The sequence below is a fragment of the Elephantulus edwardii genome, unplaced genomic scaffold (genome assembly GCF_000299155.1).
Source record: "Elephantulus edwardii isolate Elephantulus edwardi_28Jun2011 unplaced genomic scaffold, EleEdw1.0 scaffold00622, whole genome shotgun sequence".
Lineage (NCBI taxonomy): Eukaryota > Metazoa > Chordata > Mammalia > Macroscelidea > Macroscelididae > Elephantulus > Elephantulus edwardii.
In genome coordinates, this window is record NW_006400372.1 from 99,695 (window position 1) to 105,350 (window position 5,656).

The 5,656-nt window shown below is 45.3% G+C and overlaps 1 pseudogene; it reads right to left on the reverse strand.

Annotated features, from left to right (window-relative positions):
• Window positions 1-2,454: 2,454 nt before the first annotated feature.
• LOC102861756 lies at window positions 2,455-4,409 on the reverse strand (annotated as a pseudogene).
• Window positions 4,410-5,656: the final 1,247 nt, after the last annotated feature.

Sequence of the window (5,656 nt, forward strand, 5' to 3'; positions counted from 1 at the left end):
CAATTAACACTGGGGCTAGAAGGGAATGTGTCTTTGAGTATCCAGGAACCAGGGCTTTTAATGATTTACTCAGATAGTTCTAACAAAGACACAAAAAGTTTATCTTTGGCAAATTCTCAAGGACAATAGCTTCTCATTAATCTGTATTTTCTAAAAGCTCTCAAGGACTTTAGTTTCTCATTCATAAAACCTTCACAGCTGCTCTTCAGGGGTCTTATGAGGTCTCATGGAAAACACCCTGTGTTTCTTGGGGCTATGTCCACATGCTTGCCTTGTAAGCTGTTTCAAGCTAGTTTCCTGCTGAGTGTTCTTGAAGTGGTACTCTAAACTTGTATGCAGACAGTCAACCAAGACACAGAAGCTTTCAGAAACTCTCACAAGTATTCTATGATTGCCATTCTTCTCAATTAGCCCTATCTGTTACGATCCACACAGTTAAATGCCTTTGCTTGTACTTGCAATTGTTGTTAGGTGCCATTAAGTAGTGGAGTATGACTCGTAGTGACGCTATAAACAACAGATATGAACCCGATCCTATTCTGTGCCATCTTCAAACTTCCTGACACATTTGAGCCTATTGCAGCAGTTCACTGTGTCAATGCACCTGATCAAGAGTCTTCCTATCTTTTGCTGACCCTCCACCCTTCCAAGCATCATGTCCCTCTCTAAGGAATAGCCCCTCCTAGCAACATGTCCAAAATAAGTGCCTAGTCACTGTCACTAACACATAGCACGCAATTGTGAAGATTATGGCCCACATCAGGCGCACTTAAGTCTCCAGCCTGACGTCATTGCTCTTCAGTACTCTGGAGAGGTCCCTGACAGCTGACTTTCCCAGTGCAATTTGTCTCTTGATTTCCTGGATTGACGTAATTAATAATCAAGTGTAAGCTGTTTGGTCATTTTTTATTTCATTAAAAATCAGGTGCAAGTTTTGTGGTCGTTTTTATTTAGTTAACAATCAGTTGTAGGATAGAAACCTCTTATTTAAACCAATCAGGGCTTTTGTAACTAAAAGTCAGTTGATGTAAAGACAGATTTGCTATTAGAATTACAAACTAAACTGGCCTTTGCATAGTCAATGAAGCACAGATAGACATTCCTCTGGTACTCTCTGCTTTCTGCCAAGATCCATCGAACATTAGCCATAAAATCCCTACGACCTGGGCACCAAAGAACCTGTAAAAGTTATCTTTTTCAGTTGAATGTGCACAAATAATAAAAGTTTGGAAAAGAAAAAAAAAATCCCTACGACCACAGCCTCTTCTAAACCCAGCCTGAACATTTGGCAGTTCTCTGTTGACATGTTGCTTCAGTCATTTCTGGATAATTTTCAGCAGAACTTGCTTGCGTGTGATATTAATGATATTGCTCAATAATTTCCACATTCTGTTGGGTCACCCTTCTTTGGAGGGGGAAAAAATATCAATCTCTTCCAGACAGCTGGCCAGATGGCTGTCCTCCAGACTTATTTCCATAACTTAGTGAACACATCCAGGACAGCGTCCACAGGAACCAAAATTTGACCTTAAGTCCATCACACTCGAATTTCAAAATCATCTCAGGAACACGTTTGAAGCCTTGAACACCAATGAGTGAAGACCAAATGAGCTGTGGGAAGATATCAAGAATATTGTCCATGAGGAATGCGAAAGATCATTACAAAGGTAGAAGAGGAAGAAAAGACCAAAATGAACATCAGATGAGATCCTGAATATTGTATTAGAGCGCCGAGAAGACAAAGCTAAAGAAAGAATTCAAGAAATTAAAGAGCTGAACAGAAAACTTTCAAAGGGTAGTTCAGGATGACAAAGCAAGGTATTATAATGAAATGTGCAAAGAGCTGGTGTCAGAAAATCAAAAGGGCCAAACTTGCTCAGCATTTCTTTTTTCTTTTTTTTTTCAGGGGAGAAGGCAGCATTTGTTTGGATCCCATTCATAGGCTAGGAAGCCACGTCCCCATTTCCCAGAGCCTTTGGGAAGTTGATAAAGAAGTAAATAATAGTCTTTCCTTCCTCATCTTAGCATTCTTCCTTCCACACAGTCTTAACATGTGGTGACAGTAACTCCAGAGTCCCCAGCCAGAGCATCTTGGCACAGCAGGTGGCCTATGGCTTCAGCTTTATAATTGCTTGTCCCACTGGGGATCAATGAGACACTGGTGACGATGTAAGGCTCATGCAGACCACCTGATGGATAGATGCTTGCTCTCTCGACAATGCCTTCTTGGGTGGGCCTCTGGCATGCACAGACCTTTCTCCTAACTCTCCAGTGTAGCCTCTATTGTGAGGTTTCCAGAGCCTCTAGGCAGGTCTCTAGGTCAGTGGAGTCACTAAGGCAGTGTTTCTGCTTGGTCCCCAAAGGACACGGTCTTGCTCCAGGAGAGTGAGGTAAAGCAGCCCTGGGAGGAAGCCAAGGCAGGAGGAGGTCCTACCCTCCTCTGGCATTGTGTGGTCAGGACTTGAGCCCCATCTTAGCCATCATCTCTTTATAGACTGTCCAGATCGTCGCTGCCATGCGAGTCCTGCGGAGGGCCCATGGCATCCCACCTTGAAAGAAGCCACACAGCCCGTAGTCTTTAAAAATCAGTGTAACTGCCTGGCTTATCCACCGGAATTCCACCAGGGCAATCTGCATGAGTCTTGATAACATCCACAGGCTGAGTTACCAGCGAGGCCAGAATACCAGCAAATACTCCACAGCTGAAATTCACAAAGGGGATGTGGACTGCATCCAGCTGGTCTTTGGGCACTGTTTTTGGTCTGGTGTAAAACATTAGGTGGTTGTTGTTATATGCCGTCGAGTCATTTGCGACTCATAGCGACCCTATGTACAACAGCCCTAAACCCTGCTCTATCCTGTGCCAATCTCATTGCCTCTGACACACCCATCCCGATTACCCCAGTCACTGAATCAATCCACCTCATAGAGGGTCTTCCCCTCCTGTGCTGTCCCTCTACTCTACCCAGCATGATGTCCCTCTCCAAAGACTGATCTCTCTTTGCAACATGTCCAAAGTATGTCAGACGAAGCCCCAGAATCTTTGCCTCCAAGGAGTAGCCTGGTTTAACCCTCTCTAGGATGAATCTGTTTGTTTTCTTGGCAGTCCATGGTACATTCAATACTCTTCTTCAGCACCACAGCTCAAAGGCATCAATTCTCCTTCTGTCCTCCCTAGTCATTGTCCAGCTCTCTGATGCATAACAAGTGATTGCAAAAAACCATGGCCTTTATCATTCGCACCTTCATCTCCAAAGAGACACCATTGCTCTTGAGTACTTTAGAGAGGTCCCTAACAGCAGACTTTTCCATCGCAATATATTTTTTTCTTTCCTGGCTGCTGGTGCCAAGAGTGTTGACTGTGGAGCCAAGCAAACTGAAGCTGTGGACAATCCTAATCTCTTCGCCATCCATCCCGATGCTACCAATTGGTCCAGTGGTGAGAATCTTTGTCTTCTTGACATTGAGCCTCAGTCCATACTGAAGGCTGCAGTCCTTGACCCTCTGCAGTAAGTGCATGAGGTCCTCCTCAGTTTAAACGAGCAAGGTTGTGTCATCTGCATAACGCAGATTGTTGATAGATCTTCCACTAATCCTAACGCCATGCGTCTCCTCATAGAGCCCAGCCTCTTGGATAATCTGCTCTGCATACAGGTTGAAAAGGTATGGAGATAGGACACATGCCTGGCGCACACTTTTCCTAATTTTGAACCATGCAGTGTTACCCTGCTCTGTTCTGACGACTGCCTCTTGGTCCAAGTATAGGTTTTGCATTAGCACGATTAAATGTTCTGGGATTCCCATTCTTCTCAGAGTAAGCCACAGTTTGTTAGATTCCAGAAAAGGGTGCATCCCAAAGCAGAGTCTCCATCAAGCCACTGAGTCCACGGCAACCCTCGTGGCGATAGATGCTCTTCAGGGCTGAGTAGTTGCTCTGGAAGCCAAACTTCCCACTCTCATAGCGTGTCTTGATCACAGTGATGGGCAACATGCAGACCCCCGCCACGGAGCATGAGCCTACCCCCAGTATGACTGACTCCAGGGCGCTTGAGGGGTGGCAGTGCTGGAAGTACTGCTTTCAGTAGAGTGTGCCAGAGTAGATTCCCAACACCAGGGACACATCTCACAACGGAAGGAGACATTCCTTTCCAAAGGCCTAGAAGAGTCTCTGTGCAAACCACCTTCAAAAACACAGTGAACATCCCCACACGACTGGATCCTTGGGCCGAGGGCTGAAAAGTCTGGAGGTGTGTTTTAATAAGATCCAGGGGTTGGAAGAGGAGGGTGGAACAAGTCCCGCTGATGGAGCCACACAGGAAAGCCTTGATTGCGGGGTGTAACATAAGCGTCTCCATTGGGTCTTCAACATCTTGAGGTTGCAGCAGCGCAGGCTGTGACTCCTGAATCATCGGAGACCAGGCCCGGGAGTGCGCTGGGCTAGGGGCACCAGCGTGGGGAGCTCAAGCCCGGTCCTTGCGACCCCGCGGGGAAGTGATCGGATGGCGACAGCCAGAGGACATGAACGTGTTTTTAACCTACTGCCACTTATTCTGCACTCACGGAAGGCCAACCGCAGAAGGTCCCGGCCTGCGTGTCCTGGGGCCCAGCGTCCCTCCGGGGGCCCCTCGAGCCTGCACACTGGAGCCCCTGGTGGCTCCTCACTCCCTCCACTGACGTCTCCTCTCTGCACTCCCTGCTCAGCATTTCTTAAGCTGAAGGAATAAATTCAAGCCAGGAGTGGCAATACTTAAGGATGCGTTGGGCATCCTTAATGTTAGTGTTAAATGATCCAAGAAGCATTAAAAGAAGATGGAAGGAGTGTGCAGAGTCACTGTACCAGAAGGAATTGGCTGACACAGAAGAATTTCATGAAACAATGCCGAGAGCCTGTGGTGATGAAGGAGGAAGTTCAAGCTGCTCTGGAAAAATTGGCAAAAAATAAGTCTCCAGGAGTTGACAGCATACCTGTGAAGTAAGAACTTAAACAGACATGGAAAGATTAATAACAATATGCTTATGGTTACTATTGGTCTTAGAGAAGAATTTAAGCTAGAAATAAAGTTTTGAGGCAATTTGAAAGAAGGTTTGTGGTTTTACTAGTTCTGATTCTGATTTATATAGTAACATCACTTCTCTTTTAAGAACAAGCAGGTGCTCCTTTTCTTGGCAGTCAGATTTAGAGGTTTTTTTTAAATTTGGAGAGTTACCTGCACTAGCGATGTAAGCTGACTTTCGAGGAAGGCTAGACTGAATTAAACTATCATTGAGAGAAATGCCTCTCTTAATTTGGAGAGTGGGGAGGAGCTAGGTTAATTAAGATTCACTATACAAGGTGATTTGAGGAATGGCTATTACAGAGAAATAAGGCTTCTTGTTGTTGTTCTTGTTGTTAAATTCTGTATAGAGTCTCATTAGACTCTCATAGTCTCTCATAGAGTCTCGGTTCAGCTACAGTGTGCTTATTTATGTTAACAGTGTGTATACAATTTCCATGTATCATTGCAGAAGGTGCCACATGTGAGCAGGCTTAGTCTGCTTACCAGGCTCTGGTTCTCTGAAAGGAATGTGACATGGAATGGTGGAGCAATATCAGTTTAGAGTGTTGAAATGGCTTGAGGTGTTTTGATGGAACATGGTCTAGAGTAATTAATCGGTA